The sequence below is a fragment of the Brachyhypopomus gauderio genome, chromosome 1, assembly GCF_052324685.1.
Source record: "Brachyhypopomus gauderio isolate BG-103 chromosome 1, BGAUD_0.2, whole genome shotgun sequence".
Lineage (NCBI taxonomy): Eukaryota > Metazoa > Chordata > Actinopteri > Gymnotiformes > Hypopomidae > Brachyhypopomus > Brachyhypopomus gauderio.
Genome location: NC_135211.1, coordinates 47,469,579 through 47,491,171, shown reverse-complemented (window position 1 = coordinate 47,491,171; position 21,593 = coordinate 47,469,579). Strand labels below are relative to the sequence as shown.

The following is a 21,593-nucleotide window of genomic DNA, read 5'->3' as shown; positions in this document are numbered from 1 at the left end:
CAGTCATATCAGTCATGTCATTACAGTCATGCCAGTCATGTCACTCATTCCAGTTATGTCAGTCATATCAGTCATATTACTTTTGTTCATCATGCCAGTGATGTCATTTCAGTCATATCAGTTATGTCAGTCATGCCAGTCATGTCAGTCATGTAATGCCAGGCTTTGCAGACTACATTCATACTTTGAATACACGGGCAGTCATGTTAGGCGTGCAAGGCGTGCAAGGAGTGAATTAACAAAGCATAGTCTCTGGCACCCTCAATCTCTCTCTGTCTGTAATATACAGGCCCAATCATGTATAGACACAATATAGGCCTTCCTATATTGTTCACATAGATGCAGCCCTAGCCAGATGTGGTATTTCTGTGTCTCCCTTTCTGACACACGCAGATGTCATCACACACTATCTGTAGAGCACACACTGGCCAAACCCAAACAGCTTCTTTTCACTTTTAGGTCTAAAGGACCTTTTGGGCTTCCTTTTGCCTATTGAGGCCAAAATATGCCTATTTGTGTGTGAACCCGCCAATCGCCGCTTGCGGCTATATTTAGGGTTCACACACACATAGTGTGGGAACCCTATTGTAATTGCTGGTATTTTTCTTATTTTTCTTATTCTTTTGCCCATTTTTTGACATAAAATGCATCGTGCAGCCTAGACCGTAATGCCTAGAAAACCCAATCTTGGCAAAAAGGTTCAGTTACCTCCAAGGACCAGATTCCCATACAGGGACCCCAAATTGGCCTGATGGTGGCGCTATAGCAGACCATATTGACTTTTTGTCCATATCTCCTACACCGTAGGTCCTAGAACCAAAATTCCAGTTCCTATGCATTCCTTGACTAAATTCAATAGGACAATTAATATACAACCATTAAGCTCCGCCCACTTAGATTTCGAGTTAATTTGCATAATGTGCAAAATCACACACATCTTTGAGCGCGAACTAGTCCCTGGATTTTTCACATACGTGCACATATGTGGTATCAAAACGTTCAGAAGAGACTGAACTTTAAAATGTATCCAACAAAAATGCTAATTTCTTCACTACCTAGTCAGTATAAGCCAATCAAATGAGGGGGCGTAAATTCAATAGTAAATTTTGCACATATGGAACTCTAACTTAAGAAAACTTGCATGTAATGAGATGGCACTTCACAGACAGCTTCCGTGTGAGGGTCTGGGGCAGCTCGCAGTGGTTGCCATACCTCACCTGCTAGGGGGCGCTATAACATGCAAAAATTTGCCCCAGGCACTCAGATTGGCCGATCCACATGAAACTTGACAGACATCATCTATGGGCCTCTGGAAACCAGGTCCTAAAGCAGACATGCCATACTTCCAAAATGGCTGACGTAATCGGCCAATCAGTGATCGGCACGCGTTTGACAGGCTTACCATTGGTCGATCTGCACGAAACCTCTTGGGTGTGGACAAGTGCACGCCCCCTATGACATAATCCAGCCGGGTGTCGATTGGCCACTGGGGGGCGCTATTGCAAAAAAAGCAAGTGTATCCCCTACATAATTCCACTTGGGAACATGCAATTGGACTCTTTTGATTCCTTGCAGTAGTGCGAACAACTTTCCCATTACATGTCCTATTAAAAAATGCACAGTTTATTTAAAGTTAATAATAGTTTGAAATCATCACTTTTCATACTCCTCCTAGGATTTTCATACTATTATGTCAAGCAAAGTCTTATAATACTCTACAGAGTGTGAAATCAAAAAACAATCCAAAGATTTTGGATTTGAGGACACTTATACCTGCTAAATATTTTTTTAATGGACAGCATCGATACATATAATATTCATATTCTTAAAGCTCTTTCATATTTTACCCAATTCTGACCAAAATGCACAAGCCCATTCAGAATCCCATCCTGAACAAATTTGTCAAGTTTCATCTAAATCGGTTATCGTATGGCTCTACAGTGCAGTATTATATACAATGCATAAGAATGCATGTAAAGTCCCTCTGTCACCTTCTCCTTCTCACACGCACGCAAGCTGAAACTCACACACTCAGTCTCTCTCACACTCTCACCCACATTCCCCCTCCCATCTCTGTGCCCTAAGTAAACATTGCTCTGGCTACCTAGATCTCTCTGTGTCTATTAACCAGGCACACACACATACAGGCGCAAGCAGGCCTTCCTATAGCATTCACAATGACACTTCCCTAGCCATACCCACCCATATCTCAGTGACTAACACATGCTCATACAAACTGATATTTGGCTTGTTTTTTGTCTCTCTCTCACACAAACACACACACACACACACCTTTATACCTACATGTATGTATAGTTTCTATGTATGCTTATGTATGTATGTATTAGTATGTTGTCATAGTTTGAGTACATACACTACCACACACACACACTTCTACCTAAATGTATGTATAGTTTTTGTATGCATATCTGTCCAGTCATAAAAGTCATGTCAGTCCAGTCATGTCTATCATTTCATTCCAGTCATATCAGTCATGTCAGTCCAGTCATGTCAGACATAAATCATGTCAGTCATATCAGTCATGTCATTACAGTCATGCCAGTCATGCCACTCATTCCAGTTATGTCAGTCATATCAGTCATATTACTTTTGTTCATCATGCCAGTGATGTCATTTCAGTCATGCCAGTCATATCAGTTATGTCAGTCATGCCAGTCATGTCAGTCATGTAATGCCAGGCTTTTACAGACTACATTCATACTTTGAATACACGGGCAGTCATGTTAGGCGTGCTAGGTGTACAAGGAGTGAAATAACAAAGCATAGTCTCTGGCTCCCTCAATCTCTCTCTGTCAGTAATATAGAGGCCCAATCATGTATAGACAAGTGCAGGCCTTCCTATACTGTTCACATAGATGCAGCTCTAGCCAGATGTGCTATTTTTGTGTCTCCCTTTCTGACACACGCAGATGTCATCACACTCTATCTGTAGAGCACACACTGGCCAAACTCAAACAGCTTCTTTTCACTTTTAGGTCTAAAGGACCTTTTGGGCTTCCTTTTGCCTATTGAGGCCAAAATGCCTATTGGTGTGTGAACCCGCCAATCGCCGCTTGCGGCTATATTCTTATTTTTCTTATTCTTTTGCCCATTTTTTGACATAAAATGCATCGTGCAGCCTAGACCGTAATGCCTAGAAAACCCAATCTTGGCAAAAAGGTTCAGTTACCTCCAAGGACCAGATTCCCATACAGGGACCCCAAATTGGCCTGATGGTGGCGCTATAGCAGACCATATTGACTTTTTGTCCATATCTCCTACACCGTAGGTCCTAGAACCAAAATTCCAGTTCCTATGCATTCCTTGACTAAATTCAATAGGACAATTAATATACAACCATTAAGCTCCGCCCACTTAGATTTCGAGTTAATTTGCATAATGTGCAAAATCACACACATCTTTGAGCGCGAACTAGTCCCTGGATTTTTCACATACGTGCACATATGTGGTATCAAAACGTTCAGAAGAGTATGAACTTTAAAATGTATCCAACAAAAATGCTAATTTCTTCACTACCTAGTCAGTATAAGCCAATCAAATGAGGGGGCGTAAATTCAATAGTAAATTTTGCACATATGGAACTCTAACTTAAGAAAACTTGCATGTAATGAGATGGCACTTCACAGACAGCTTCCGTGTGAGGGTCTGGGGCAGCTTGCAGAGGTTGCCATACCTCACCTGCTAGGGGGCACTATAACATGCAAAAATTTGCCCCATGCACTCAGATTGGCCGATCCACATGAAACTTGACAGACATCATCTATGGGCCTCTGGAAACCAGGTCCTAAAGCAGACATGCCATACTTCCAAAATGGCTGACGTAATCGGCCAATCAGTGATCGGCACGCGTTTGACAGGCTTACCATTGGTCGATCTGCACGAAACCTCTTGGGTGTGGACAAGTGCACGCCCCCTATGACATAATCCAGCCGGGTGTCGATTGGCCACTGGGGGGCGCTATTGCAAAAAAAGCAAGTGTATCCCCTACATAATTCCACTTGGGAACATGCAATTGGACTCTTTTGATTCCTTGCAGTAGTGCGAACAACTTTCCCATTACATGTCCTATTAAAAAATGCACAGTTTATTTAAAGTTAATAATAGTTTGAAATCATCATTTTTCATACTCCTCCTAGGATTTTCATACTATCATGTCAAGCAAAGTCTTATAATACTCTACAGAGTGTGAAATCAAAAAACAATCCAAAGATTTTGAATTTGAGGACACTTATACCTGCTAAATATTTTTTTAATGGACAGCATCGATACATATAATATTCATATTCTTAAAGCTCTTTCATATTTTACCCAATTCTGACCAAAATGCACAAGCCCATTCAGAATCCCATCCTGAACAAATTTGTCAAGTTTCATCTAAATCGGTTATCGTATGGCTCTACAGTGCAGTATTATATACAATGCATAAGAATGCATGTAAAGTCCCTCTGTCACCTTCTCCTTCTCACACGCACGCAAGCTGAAACTCACACTCTCAGTCTCTCTCACACTCTCACCCACATTCCCCCTCCCATCTCTGTGCCCTAAGTAAACATTGCTCTGGCTACCTAGATCTCTCTGTGTCTATTAACCAGGCACACACACATACAGGCACAAGCAGGCCTTCCTATAGCATTCACAATGACACTTCCCTAGCCATACCCACCCATATCTCAGTGACTAACACATGCTCATACAAACTGATATTTGGCTTCTTTTTTGTCTCTCTCTCTCACACAAACACACAGACACACACACCTTTATACCTATATGTATGTATAGTTTCTATGTATACTTATGTATGTATGTATTAGTATATGTTGTCATAGTTTCAGTACATACACTACCACACACACACACACACACACACACACACACACACTTCTACCTAAATGTATGTATAGTTTGTATGCATATCTGTCCAGTCATAACAGTCATGTCAGTCCAGTCATGTCAGTCATTTCAGTCCAGTCATATCAGTCATGTCAGTCCAGTCATGTCAGACATAAGTCATGTCAGTCATATCAGTCATGTCATTACAGTCATGCCAGTCATGTCACTCATTCCAGTTATGTCAGTCATATCAGTCATATTACTTTTGTTCATCATGCCAGTGATGTCATTTCAGTCATATCAGTTATGTCAGTCATGCCAGTCATGTCAGTCATGTAATGCCAGGCTTTGCAGACTACATTCATACTTTGAATACACGGGCAGTCATGTTAGGCGTGCAAGGTGTGCAAGGAGTGAATTAACAAAGCATAGTCTCTGGCACCCTCAATCTCTCTCTGTCTGTAATATACAGGCCCAATCATGTATAGACACAATATAGGCCTTCCTATATTGTTCACATAGATGCAGCCCTAGCCAGATGTGCTATTTCTGTGTCTCCCTTTCTGACACACGCAGATGTCATCACACACTATCTGTAGAGCACACACTGGCCAAACCCAAACAGCTTCTTTTCACTTTTAGGTCTAAAGGACCTTTTGGGCTTCCTTTTGCCTATTGAGGCCAAAATATGCCTATTTGTGTGTGAACCCGCCAATCGCCGCTTGCGGCTATATTTAGGGGTCCAAGCACCAGCGGTGCTGGAACCCTATTGTATTTGTTCCGATTATTATTATTCTTCTTTTTCTGCCCTAAAACGCATCGTGCAGCCTAAACCGTAAGTCGTACAGACTTCTCCTTTGGCCAACTGGTCAAGGACACCTCCGCTACTCAGGCACCCAACGCCAGCCATATACGCCTATAGGTGGCGCTATAGCGCACACAAACGCGCAAAAAATTTTCACGCCTACACCGTATGTCGTAAACAAAAAATTCCAATTGCATCTGATCGGCCATGTTCCATTCTACAAAAAATAAAATTGTGGCCATATGCTCCGCCCCTTAGATTTCGAGCTAATTTGCATAATATGCAAATACACACACATTTTTGAGCGCGTACTAGTCCCTGGATTTTTCACATACATGCACATATGTGATATCCAGGCGCTCAGAAGAGTCTGAACTTTAATTGTTATGGAGCCAAAGTGCACATTTCTGCACATGGGCGTGGCCACATGCATCACAAGTCAAGCGTAGAAAATTCCTTCGCCAAAAATCCACATATTCTGCTATATCTCAGGCATTCTTTCACGTATTCATACCAAATTTCACATACATGTACCTATTGGGTGTCTAGACCTGCACATACATTTTGGCAGACATGCACACCTAGGTGGCGCTATAACGGCCAAAAAACTCTCCTGCCCTCCATGCTTTCATGTAGAAGGACAATCATGATCTCATATGATTCTATGCAAAATCACTAACAACTTTGTAATTGCAAGTGCTTTGCAAAAAAGTACAGATTTTTGTGTATAATCCAATACATATAATTTACACTTTTCATACTAGTCCTAGGATTTTCACTCCATCACCTCAAATCACATATTATAATATCCAGCAGCATGTGAAATACAAAACTGGTGGAACAAATTCTAAGATTCTTGCAATTTAATATTTTTCATATGCATCACAATGGTACCGTCATGACATATGAACTGCATATTTCAAAAACTCCCCTATATAATGTCTGATTGTTATGAAAATGGACAGACACATTCAGAAGACCACTGAGGTGATATCTGCCAAGTTTGTGCCAAATCCATCCACAAATGGTTGTACTGTGAATATTTTCATTTTCTATGCAGAACATGCATGCAGATCAAAGGTCATTCTTTTCCTCAAAAGAGTTAGAGTTGAGCCTATTCCAGTCAGACCCATTAGCTCAATGGGTAGAGCAATGTGCTCCCTGCCACAATGCACGTGGACAACGGGGGTTCGAATCCCATGTTGGGCAGTATTCCACCATAAGTTTAAAAAGCTGCCATTTAGATTCTGTTTTTTGAGCAGGTACTTCATTCACGAACGTGCTTCATATACTATCATGTACATTTCATAAAGCTTTACATAATGTTGTGCCAGTGGGTGCAAAATCTTGCCAAACCTCAGCTTGGACCCCGTAATTGCCGCTTGCGGCTATATTTAGGGTTCACACACATAGTGTGGGAACCCTATTGTAATTGCTCGAGTTTTTCTTCTTATTATTATTATTTTTCAGGCTGTAAAACGCATACTGCAGCCTAGACCGTAAGGCCCAGAAACACCAAACTTGTCAGACAGGTGCACCAGAGGTGCAATGAGGGAAACCCAGACAATGACCCACATTGGCCTGATGGTGGCGCTATAGCGCAGCATTTTGCGTTTTGGTCCATATCTCCTACACCGTAGGTCATAGAAACGAAATTCCACTTCTGATGGATTCCTTGGCTCAAACCAAACAAAAAAGCCTCTAGGACCCTTTAGCTCCGCCCACTTAGATTTCGAGTTAATTTGCATAATGTGCAAAATCACACACATCTTTGAGAGCAAACTAGTCCCTGGATTTTTCACATACATGCACATATGTGGTATCAAAACGTTCAGAAGAGTCTGAACTTTAAAATGTATCCAACAAAAATGCTAATTTCTTCACTACCTAGTCAGTATAAGCCAATCAAATGAGGGGGCGTAAATTCAATAGTAAATTTTGCACATATGAAGCTCTAACTTAAGAAAACTTGCATGTAATGAGATGGCACTTCACAGACAGCTTCCCTGTGAGGGTCTGGGGCAGCTCGCAGAGGTTGCCATACCTCACCTGCTAGGGGGCGCTATAACATGCAAAAATTTGCCCCATGCACTCAGATTGGCTGATCCACATGAAACTTGGCAGACATCATCTATGGGCCTCTGGGAACCAGGTCCTAAAGCAGACATGCCATACTTCCAAAATGGCTGACGTAATCGGCCAATCAGTGATCGGCACGCGTTTGACAGGCTTACCATTGGTCGATTTGCACGAAACATCTTGGGTGTGGACAAGTGCACACCCCCTATGACATAATCCAGCCGGGTGTCGATTGGCCACTGGGGGGCGCTATTGCAAAAAAAGCAAGTATATCCCCTACATAATTCCACTTGGGAACATGCAATTGGACTCTTTTGATTCCTTGCAGTAATGCGAACAACTTTCCCATTACATGTCCTATTAAAAAATGCACAGTTTATTTACAGTTAATAATAGTTTGAAATCATCACTTTTCATACTGCTCCTAGGATTTTCATACTATCATGTCAAGCAAAGTCTTATAATACTCTACAGAGTGTGAAATCAAAAAACAATCCAAAGATTTTGGATTTGAGGACACTTATACCTGCTAAATATTTTTTTAATGGACAGCATCGATACATACAATATTCATATTCTTAAAGCTCTTTCATATCTTATCCAATTCTGACCAAAATGCACAAGCCCATTCAGAATCCCATCCTGAACAAATTTGTCAAGTTTCATCTAAATCGGTTATCGTATGGCTCTACAGTGCAGTATTATATACAATGCATAAAAATGCATGTAAAGTCCCTCTGTCACCTTCTCCTTCTCACACGCACGCAAGCTGAAACTCACACACTCAGTCTCTCTCACACTCTCACCCACATTCCCCCTCCCATCTCTGTGCCCTAAGTAAACATTGCTCTGGCTACCTAGATCTCTCTGTGTCTATTAACCAGGCACACACACATACAAGCGCAAGCAGGCCTTCCTATAGCATTCACAATAACACTTCCCTAGCCATACCCACCCATATCCCAGTGACTAACACATGCTCATACAAACTGATATTTGGCTTCTTTTTTGTCTCTCTCTCACACAAACACACAGACACACACACCTTTATACCTATATGTATGTATAGTTTCTATGTATACTTATGTATGTATGTATTAGTATATGTTGTCATAGTTTGAGTACATACACTACCGCACACACACACACACTTCTACCTAAATGTATGTAAAGTTTGTATGCATATCTATAGTATATGTATAGTATATGTCAGTCATGCCAGTGATGTCAGTTACATTAGTCATGTCAGTCATGCCAGTCATGTAAGTCATGTCATGCCAATCATTTCAGTCCAGTCATATCAGTCATGTCAGTCAAATCATCAAATCATTACAGTCATGCCAGTTATGTCAGTCATGCCAGTCATGTCAGTCATGTAATGCCAGGCTTTGCAGACTACATTCATACTTTGAATACACGGGCAGTCATGTTAGGCGTGCTAGGTGTACGAGGAGTGAAATAACAAAACATAGTCTCTGGCTCCCTCAATCTCTCTCTGTCAGTAATATACAGGCCCAATCATGTATAGACAAGTGCAGGCCTTCCCATACTGTTCACATAGATGCAGCCCTAGCCAGATGTGCTATTTCTGTGTCTCCCTTTCTGACACACGCAGATGTCATCACACTCTGTAGAGCACACACTGGCCAAACCCAAACAGCTTCTTTTCACTTTTAGGTCTAAAGGACCTTTTGGGCTTCCTTTTGCCTATTGAGGCCAAAATGCCTATTGGTGTGTGAACCCGCCAATCGCCGCTTGCGGCTATATTTAGGGCTCCGAGCACCAAAGGTGCTGGAGGCCTATTGTAATTGTTAGGATTTTTCTCCTTATTATTATTATTATTATTATTATTCTTTTTCTGCCTTAAAACGATTCACACAGCCTAAACCGTAAGGCCTACAGACTTGAAACTTGGTCAATAGGTAGTAGTCCCTCCCGCTACTCAGGCGCAAGACGCCAGCCAAATCCGCCCATAGGTGGCGCTACAGCGCACGCAAACGCATTCAAGTAAATTGCCAGTACCACGTATGTCCTAAATTTAAAATTCTTTCATATACATGTTCCTTGTCTCCAAACCTACCAAAAAGCCTCAAGAACCCATAAGCTCCGCCTACTTCGTTTTCGAGCTAATTTGCATAATATGCAAAATCGCACACATTTTTGAGAGCTAACTAGTCCCTGGATTTTTCACATACATGCACATATGTGGTATCAAAACGTTCAGAAGAGTCTGAACTTTAATAATCTTTAACAAAAAGTGCACATTTCTGCACATGGGCGTGGCCACATGCCACACAAGTCAAGGGGCAAAAATTTCACAGCCAAAAATGCACATTTTCTGCTGTATCTCATGCATACTTTTACATATTCACACCAAATTTCATATACATGTACCTGTTGGGCGTCTACACCTGCCCATACATTTTGGCACACATTCACACCTAGGGGGCGCTATAACTGCCAAAAAACTCTCCTGCACACACCGATTGGCCAAATAACACGAAACTTGGTATGCATCATCTACATGCACCTCTGAGACAGGTCCTAGATCTGCACCATCATATGTCCAATATGGCCGCCACCATCGACCAATTAGCTGTCAGTATACAATTTCACAAGCTTTACAAGCTTTACATATGTCAATTGACCTGAAACTCACATGGCATGTTCAGGTGCACACCCTCTAAGACATACTGGGGTATGATGGCAATTGCACCACTAGGTGGCGCTATACTAGAAACTCCTGAATTACGCCCACATAGTATGACATAAAACAACAAACTTGGACTCATATGATTCTACGTAGAATCCTTAACAACTTTGTAATTGCAAGTGCTTTACAAAAATGTACGGATTTTGACATATTATCAAATATGTATAATTTCCATTTTCCACACTACTCCTAGGATTTTCACTCCATCACCTCAAATCACACCTTGATATACTCAGCAGACTATGCAATGCAAATGTTGTGCAAAAAATCCTAAGATTTCCACAAATTTATATTTTTCATATGCATCACAATGGTACCATCATAACACATCAAATTCATATTTTAATAACTCCGCCATAGTATGTCCGATATTTATGAAAATTGACATGCACATTCACATGACCATTGTGGTGATATGTGCCAAGTTTGAGCTAAATCCGTGCACAAATGACTCTACAGTGAATATTTTCATTTTCCATACTCAGCAGTGCAAGGAGCGGTAGAGAGCCTTTGAAGCCACGCACGCTCTCATTCTCGCAGACGCAGAGTGCCCCTCTCATCCACTCCCCACCCCCCACTCCCCCAACCTTCTAACACTTAACAACCCATGTCTCTGTCTCCCCCTCCCTCTCTCTATTTCACATGCACTCACTTCTCACACACGCAGAGTGCCCCTCTCTTCCACTCCCCCACACTCCCCCAACCTTCTAACACTTAACAACCCATGGTCTCTGTCTCCCCCTCCCTCTCTCTATTTCACATGCACTCACAAAAAAAGCAGGCCTCCCTATAAGCTTCACATACACACTGCCTTAGCCATGCCTACCCATACATTAGAGAGTAACACATACAAACACCTAATTCACACACACACACACACACATACACCTACTTATGTGTATGCATCACAAATTGAGCACATACACTGTCATGTCAGACATGTGAGTTCACTGTGACAACTAAGACTGCCCATTATACGCAATCACTCACACACATACACAGCTCTAACTCATGAACACATACATTATCACACCAAACCTCTCTCTCTCTATTACACATGCACACACATGCACTGGCCTACCAATAGGTTTCACATACACACTGGCCTAGCCATATCTACTATGCCTTCGCCCCAGGCATGCAAGTCGGTACCTATGCCACTTGCGAGGAGCCCGCTCATTGCCGCTTGCGGCTATATTTCTTCTTATTATTATTATTTTTCAGGCTGTAAAACGCATACTGCAGCCTAGACCGTAAGGCCCAGAAACACCAAACTTGTCAGACAGGTGCACCAGAGGTGCAATGAGGGAAACCCAGACAATGACCCACATTGGCCTGATGGTGGCGCTATAGCGCAGCATTTTGCGTTTTGGTCCATATCTCCTACATTGTAGGTCATAGAAACGAAATTCCACTTCTGATGGATTCCTTGGCTCAAACCAAACAAAAAAGCCTCTAGGACCCTTTAGCTCCGCCCACTTAGATTTCGAGTTAATTTGCATAATGTGCAAAATCGCACACATCTTTGAGCGCGAACTAGTCCCTGGATTTTTCACATACATGCACATATGTGGTATCAAAACGTTCAGAAGAGTCTGAACTTTAAAATGTATCCAACAAAAATGCTAATTTCTTCACTACCTAGTCAGTATAAGCCAATCAAATGAGGGGGCGTAAATTCAATAGTAAATTTTGCGCATATGGAGCTCTAACTTAAGAAAACTTGCATGTAATGAGATGGCACTTCACAGACAGCTTCCCTGTGAGGGTCTGGGGCAGCTTGCAGAGGTTGCCATACCTCACCTGCTAGGGGGCGCTATAACATGCAAAAATTTGCCCCATGCACTCAGATTGGCCGATCCACATGAAACTTGGCAGACATCATCTATGGGCCTCTGGGAACCAGGTCCTAAAGCAGACATGCCATACTTCCAAAATGGCTGACGTAATCGGCCAATCAGTGATCGGCACGCGTTTGACAGGCTTACCATTGGTCGATCTGCACGAAACCTCTTGGGTGTGGACAAGTGCACGCCCCCTATGACATAATCCAGCCGGGTGTCAATTGGCCACTGGGGGGCGCTATTGCAAAAAAAGCAAGTGTATCCCCTACATAATTCCACTTGGGAACATGCAATTGGACTCTTTTGATTCCTTGCAGTAGTGCGAACAACTTTCCCATTACATGTCCTATTAAAAAATGCACAGTTTATTTACAGTTAATAATAGTTTGAAATCATCACTTTTCATACTCCTCCTAGGATTTTCATACTATCATGTCAAGCAAAGTCTTATAATACTCTACAGAGTGTGAAATCAAAAAACAATCCAAAGATTTTGGATTTGAGGACACTTATACCTGCTAAATATTTTTTTAATGGACAGCATCGATACATATAATATTCATATTCTTAAAGCTCTTTCATATTTTATCCAATTCTGACCAAAATGCACAAGCCCATTCAGAATCCCATCCTCAACAAATTTGTCAAGTTTAATCTAAATCGGTTATCGTATGGCTCTACAGTGCAGTATTATATACAATGCATAAAAATGCATGTAAAGTCCCTCTGTCACCTTCTCCTTCTCACACGCACGCAAGCTGAAACTCACACTATCAGTCTCTCTCACACTCTCACCCACATTCCCCCTCCCATCTCTGTGCCCTAAGTAAACATTGCTCTGGCTACCTAGATCTCTCTGTGTCTATTAACCAGGCACACACACATACAGGCGCAAGCAGGCCTTCCTATAGCATTCACAATGACACTTCCCTAGCCATACCCACCCACATCTCAGTGACTAACACATGCTCATACAAACTGATATTCGGCTTCTTTTTTGTCTCTCTCTTACACAAACACACAGACACACACACCTTTATACCTATATGTATGTATAGTTTCTATGTATACTTATGTATGTATGTATTAGTATATGTTGTCATAGTTTGAGTACATACACTACCACACACACACACACACACACACACACACTTCTACCTAAATGTATGTATAGTTTGTATGCATATCTGTCCAGTCATAACAGTCATGTCAGTCATTTCAGTCCAGTCATATCAGTCATGTCAGTCCAGTCATGTCAGACATAAGTCATGTCAGTCATATCAGTCATGTCATTACAGTGATGCCAGTCATGTCACTCATTCCAGTTATGTCAGTCATATCAGTCATATTACTTTTGTTCATCATGCCAGTGATGTCATTTCAGTCATGCCAGTCATATCAGTTATGTCAGTCATGCCAGTCATGTCAGTCATGTAATGCCAGGCTTTGCAGACTACATTCATACTTTGAATACACGGGCAGTCATGTTAGGCGTGCAAGGTATACAAGGAGTAAATTAACAAAGCATAGTCTCTGGCTCCCTCAATCTCTCTCTGTCGGTGATATAAAGGCCCAATCATGTATGGACACATGCAGGCCTTCCTATATTGTTCACATAGATGCAGCCCTAGCCAGATGTGCTATTTCTGTGTCTCCCTTTCTGACACACGCAGATGTCATCACACACTATCTGTAGAGCACACACTGGCCAAACCCAAACAGCTTCTTTTCACTTTTCGGTCTAAAGGACCTTTTGGGCTTCCTTTTGCCTATTGAGGCCAAAATATGCCTATTTGTGTGTGAACCCGCCAATCGCCGCTTGCGGCTATATTTAGGGTTCACACACACAGTGTGGGAACCCTATTGTAATTGCTGGTATTTTTCTTATTTTTCTTCTTATTCTTTTGCCCATTTTTTGACATAAAATGCATCGTGCAGCCTAGACCGTAATGCCTAGAAAACCCAATCTTGGCAAAAAGGTTCAGTTAACTCCAAGGACCAGATTCCCATACAGGGACCCAAATTGGCCTGATGGTGGCGCTATAGCAGAGCATATTGACTTTTTGTCCATATCTCCTACACCGTAGGTCCTAGAACCAAAATTCCAGTTCCTATGCATTCCCTGACTAAATTCAATAGGACAATTAATATACAACCATTAAGCTCCGCCCACTTAGATTTCGAGTTAATTTGCATAATGTGCAAAATCACACACATCTTTGAGCGCGAACTAGTCCCTGGATTTTTCACAGACATGCACATATGTGGTATCAAAACGTTCAGAAGAGTCTGAACTTTAAAATGTATCCAACAAAAATGCTAATTTCTTCACTACCTAGTCAGTATAAGCCAATCAAATGAGGGGGCGTAAATTCAATAGTAAATTTTGCACATATGGAGCTCTAACTTAAGAAAACTTGCATGTAATGAGATGGCACTTCACAGACAGCTTCCGTGTGAGGGTCTGGGGCAGCTCGCAGAGCTTGCCATACCTCACCTGCTAGGGGGCGCTATAACATGCAAAAATTTGCCCCATGCACTCAGATTGGCCGATCCACATGAAACTTGACAGACATCATCTACGGGCCTCTGGAAACCAGGTCCTAAAGCAGACATGCCATACTTCCAAAATGGCTGACGTAATCGGCCAATCAGTGATCGGCACGCGTTTGACAGGCTTACCATTGGTCGATCTGCACGAAACCTCTTGGGTGTGGACAAGTGCACGCCCCCTATGACATAATCCAGCCGGGTGTCGATTGGCCACTGGGGGGCGCTATTGCAAAAAAAGCAAGTGTATCCCCTACATAATTCCACTTGGGAACATGCAGTTGGACTCTTTTGATTCCTTGCAGTAGTGCGAACAACTTTCCCATTACATGTCCTATTAAAAAATGCACAGTTTATTTACAGTTAATAATAGTTTGAAATCATCACTTTTCATACTCCTCCTAGGATTTTCATACTATCATGTCAAGCAAAGTCTTATAATACTCTACAGAGTGTGAAATCAAAAAACAATCCAAAGATTTTGGATTTGAGGACACTTATACCTGCTAAATATTTTTTTTAATGGACAGCATCGATACATATAATATTCATATTCTTAAAGCTCTTTCATATTTTACCCAATTCTGACCAAAATGCACAAGCCCATTCAGAATCCCATCCTGAACAAATTTGTTAAGTTTCATCTAAATCTGTTATCGTATGGCTCTACAGTGCAGTATTATATACAATGCATAAAAATGCATGTAAAGTCCCTCTGTCACCTTCTCCTTCTCACACGCACGCAAGCTGAAACTCACACTCTCAGTCTCTCTCACACTCTCACCCACATTCCCCCTCCCATCTCTGTGCCCTAAGTAAACATTGCTCTGGCTACCTAGATCTCTCTGTGTCTATTAACCAGCCACACACATATACAGGCGCAAGCAGGCCTTCCTATAGCATTCACAATGACACTTCCCTAGCCATACCCACCCATATCTCAGTGACTAACACATGCTCATACAAACTGATATTTGGCTTCTTTTTTGTCTCTCTCTCACACAAACACACAGACACACACACCTTTATACCTATATGTATGTATAGTTTCTATGTATACTTATGTATGTATGTATTAGTATATGTTGTCATAGTTTGAGTACATACACTACCACACACACACACACACACACACACACTTCTACCTAAATGTATGTATAGTTTGTATGCATATCTGTCCAGTCATAACAGTCATGTCAGTCCAGTCATGTCAGTCCAGTCATGTCAGTCATGTCAGTCCAGTCATATCAGTCATGTCAGTCCAGTCATGTCAGACATAAGTCATGTCAGTCATATCAGTCATGTCATTACAGTCATGCCAGTCATGTCACTCATTCCAGTTATGTCAGTCATATCAGTCATGTTACTTTTGTTCGTCATGGCAGTGATGTCATTCCAGTCATGCCAGTCATATCAGTTATGTCAGTCATGCCAGTCATGTAATGCCAGGCTTTGCAGTCCACATTCATACTTTGAATACACGGACAGTCATGTTAGGCGTGCTAGGTGTACAAGGAGTGAAATAACAAAGCATAGTCTCTGGCTCCCTCAATCTCTCTCTGTCAGTAATATACAGGCACAATCATGTATAGACAAGTGCAGGCCTTCCTTTACTGTTCACATAGATGCAGCTCTAGCCAGATGTGCTATTTTTGTGTCTCCCTTTCTGACACACGCAGATGTCATCACACTCTATCTGTAGAGCACACACTGGCCAAACCCAAACAGCTTCTTTTCACTTTTAGGTCTAAAGGACCTTTTGGGCTTCCTTTTGCCTATTAAGGCCAAAATGCCTATTGGTGTGTGAACCCGCCAATCGCCGCTTGCGGCTATATTCTTTCTTATTATTATTCTTTGTCCCATTTTTTGACCTAAAACGTATTGTGCAGCCTAGACCGTAATGCCTAGAAACCCCAAACTTGGCAAAAAGGTTCAGTTAACTCCAAGGACCAGATTCCCATACAGGGACCCAAATTGGCCTGATGGTGGCGCTATAGCAGACCATATTGACTTTTTGTCCATATCTCCTACACCGTAAGTCCTAGAACCAAAATTCCAGTTCCTATACATTCCTTGACTAAATTCAATAGGACAATTAATATACAACCATTAAGCTCCGCCCACTTAGATTTCGAGTTAATTTGCATAATGTGCAAAATCACACACATATTTGAGCGCAAACTAGTCCCTGGATTTTTCACATACATGCACATATGTGGTATCAAAACGTTCAGAAGAGTCTGAACTTTAAAATCTATCCAACAAAAATGCTAATTTCTTCACTACCTAGTCAGTATAAGCCAATCAAATGAGGAGGCGTAAATTCAATAGTAAATTTTGCGCATATGGAGCTCTAACTTAAGAAAACTTGCATGTAATGAGATGGCACTTCACAGACAGCTTCCCTGTGAGGGTCTGGGGCAGCTCGCAGAGGTTGCCATACCTCACCTGCTAGGGGGCGCTATAACATGCAAAAATTTGCCCCATGCACTCAGATTGGCCGATCCACATGAAACTTGGCAGACATCATCTATGGGCCTCTGGGAACCAGGTCCTAAAGCAGACACTCCATACTTCCAAAATGGCTGACGTAATCGGCCAATCAGTGATCGGCACGCGTTTGACAGGCTTACCATTGGTCGATCTGCACGAAACCTCTTGGGTGTGGACAAGTGCACGCCCCCTATGACATAATCCAGCCAGGTGTCGATTGGCCACTGGGGGGCGCTATTGCAAAAAAAGCAAGTGTATCCCCTACATAATTCCACTTGGGAACATGCAATTGGACTCTTTTGATTCCTTGCAGTAGTGCGAACAACTTTCCCATTACATGTCCTATTAAAAAATGCAGTTTATTTACAGTTAATAATAGTTTGAAATCATCACTTTTCATACTCCTCCTAGGATTTTCATACTATCATGTCAAGCAAAGTCTTATAATACTCTACAGAGTGTGAAATCAAAAAACAATCTAAAGATTTTGGATTTGAGGACACTTATACCTGCTAAATATTTTTTTAATGGACAGCATCGATACATATAATATTCATATTCTTAAAGCTCTTTCATATTTTACCCAATTCTGACCAAAATGCACAAGCCCATTCAGAATCCCATCCTGAACAAATTTGTCAAGTTTCATCTAAATCGGTTATCGTATGGCTCTACAGTGCAGTATTATATACAATGCATAAGAATGCATGTAAAGTCCCTCTGTCACCTTCTCCTTCTCACACGCACGCAAGCTGAAACTCACACACACTCAGTCTCTCTCACACTCTCACCCACATTCCCCCTCCCATCTCTGTGCCCTAAGTAAACATTGCTCTGGCTACCTAGATCTCTCTGTGTCTATTAACCAGGCACACACACATACAGGCGCAAGCAGGCCTTCCTATAGCATTCACAATGACACTTCCCTAGCCATACCCACCCATATCTCAGTGACTAACACATGCTCATACAAACTGATATTTGGCTTCTTTTTTGTCTCTCTCTCACACAAACACAGACACACACACCTTTATACCTATATGTATGTATAGTTTCTATGTATACTTATGTATGTATGTATTAGTATATGTTGTCATAGTTTGAGTACATACACTACCACACACACACACACACACTTCTACCTAAATGTATGTAGTTTGTATGCATATCTATAGTATATGTATAGTATATGTAAGTCATGCCAGTGATGTCAGTCATATCAGACATGCCAGTCATGTTCTGCCAGTCATGTAAGTCATGTCATGCCAATCATTTCAGTCCAGTCATATCAGTCATGTCAGTCAAATCATCAAATCATTACAGTCATGCCAGTTATGTCAGTCATATCAGTCATGTTAATTTTGTTCGTCATGGCAGTGATGTCATTCCAGTCATGCCAGTCATGTCAGTCATGTAATGCCAGGCTTTGCAGACTACATTCATACTTTGAATACATGGGCAGTCATGTTAGGCATGCTAGGTGTGTAAAGAGTGAATTAACAAAGCATAGTCTCTGGCTCCCTCAATCTATCTCTGTCGGTGATATACAGGCCCAATCATGTATAGACACATGCAGGCCTTCCTATATTGTTCACATAGATGCAGCCCTAGCCAGATGTGCTGTTTCTGTGTCTCCCTTTCTGACACATGCAGATGTCATTACACACTATCTGTAGAGCACACACTGGCCAACCCCAAACAGCTTCTTTTCACTTTTAGGTCTAAAGGACCTTTTGGGCTTCCTTTTGCTTATTGTGTGTGTGAACCCGCCTATCGCCGCTTGCGGCTATATTTTTTTCTTTCTTATTATTATTCTTTGTCCCATTTTTTGACCTAAAACGTATTGTGCAGCCTAGACCGTAATGCCTAGAAACCCCAAACTTGGCAAAAAGGTTCAGTTAACTCCAAGGACCAGATTCCCATACAGGGACCCAAATTGGCCTGATGGTGGCGCTATAGCAGACCATATTGACTTTTTGTCCATATCTCCTACACCGTAAGTCCTAGAACCAAAATTCCAGTTCCTATACATTCCTTGACTAAATTCAATAGGACAATTAATATACAACCATTAAGCTCCGCCCACTTAGATTTCGAGTTAATTTGCATAATGTGCAAAATCACACACATATTTGAGCGCAAACTAGTCCCTGGATTTTTCACATACATGCACATATGTGGTATCAAAACGTTCAGAAGAGTCTGAACTTTAAAATCTATCCAACAAAAATGCTAATTTCTTCACTACCTAGTCAGTATAAGCCAATCAAATGAGGAGGCGTAAATTCAATAGTAAATTTTGCGCATATGGAGCTCTAACTTAAGAAAACTTGCATGTAATGAGATGGCACTTCACAGACAGCTTCCCTGTGAGGGTCTGGGGCAGCTCGCAGAGGTTGCCATACCTCACCTGCTAGGGGGCGCTATAACATGCAAAAATTTGCCCCATGCACTCAGATTGGCCGATCCACATGAAACTTGGCAGACATCATCTATGGGCCTCTGGGAACCAGGTCCTAAAGCAGACACTCCATACTTCCAAAATGGCTGACGTAATCGGCCAATCAGTGATCGGCACGCGTTTGACAGGCTTACCATTGGTCGATCTGCACGAAACCTCTTGGGTGTGGACAAGTGCACGCCCCCTATGACATAATCCAGCCAGGTGTCGATTGGCCACTGGGGGGCGCTATTGCAAAAAAAGCAAGTGTATCCCCTACATAATTCCACTTGGGAACATGCAATTGGACTCTTTTGATTCCTTGCAGTAGTGCGAACAACTTTCCCATTACATGTCCTATTAAAAAATGCAGTTTATTTACAGTTAATAATAGTTTGAAATCATCACTTTTCATACTCCTCCTAGGATTTTCATACTATCATGTCAAGCAAAGTCTTATAATACTCTACAGAGTGTGAAATCAAAAAACAATCTAAAGATTTTGGATTTGAGGACACTTATACCTGCTAAATATTTTTTTAATGGACAGCATCGATACATATAATATTCATATTCTTAAAGCTCTTTCATATTTTACCCAATTCTGACCAAAATGCACAAGCCCATTCAGAATCCCATCCTGAACAAATTTGTCAAGTTTCATCTAAATCGGTTATCGTATGGCTCTACAGTGCAGTATTATATACAATGCATAAGAATGCATGTAAAGTCCCTCTGTCACCTTCTCCTTCTCACACGCACGCAAGCTGAAACTCACACTCTCAGTCTCTCTCACACTCTCACCCACATTCCCCCTCCCATCTCTGTGCCCTAAGTAAACATTGCTCTGGCTACCTAGATCTCTCTGTGTCTATTAACCAGGCACACACACATACAGGCGCAAGCAGGCCTTCCTATAGCATTCACAATGACACTTCCCTAGCCATACCCACCCATATCTCAGTGACTAACACATGCTCATACAAACTGATATTTGGCTTCTTTTTTGTCTCTCTCTCACACAAACACAGACACACACACCTTTATACCTATATGTATGTATAGTTTCTATGTATACTTATGTATGTATGTATTAGTATATGTTGTCATAGTTTGAGTACATACACTACCACACACACACACACACACTTCTACCTAAATGTATGTAGTTTGTATGCATATCTATAGTATATGTATAGTATATGTAAGTCATGCCAGTGATGTCAGTCATATCAGACATGCCAGTCATGTTCTGCCAGTCATGTAAGTCATGTCATGCCAATCATTTCAGTCCAGTCATATCAGTCATGTCAGTCAAATCATCAAATCATTACAGTCATGCCAGTTATGTCAGTCATATCAGTCATGTTAATTTTGTTCGTCATGGCAGTGATGTCATTCCAGTCATGCCAGTCATGTCAGTCATGTAATGCCAGGCTTTGCAGACTACATTCATACTTTGAATACATGGGCAGTCATGTTAGGCATGCTAGGTGTGTAAAGAGTGAATTAACAAAGCATAGTCTCTGGCTCCCTCAATCTATCTCTGTCGGTGATATACAGGCCCAATCATGTATAGACACATGCAGGCCTTCCTATATTGTTCACATAGATGCAGCCCTAGCCAGATGTGCTGTTTCTGTGTCTCCCTTTCTGACACATGCAGATGTCATTACACACTATCTGTAGAGCACACACTGGCCAACCCCAAACAGCTTCTTTTCACTTTTAGGTCTAAAGGACCTTTTGGGCTTCCTTTTGCTTATTGTGTGTGTGAACCCGCCTATCGCCGCTTGTTCTTATTTTTCTTATTCTTTT

At 41.6% G+C, this 21,593-nt stretch overlaps 1 protein-coding gene across 1 annotated transcript in view; it reads right to left on the bottom strand.

Annotated features, from left to right (window-relative positions):
* The window catches only part of LOC143522866 (uncharacterized), a 61,276-nt gene that overhangs the window by 20,957 nt on the left and 18,726 nt on the right, over nt 1-21,593 (bottom strand). The window lies entirely within an intron of this gene.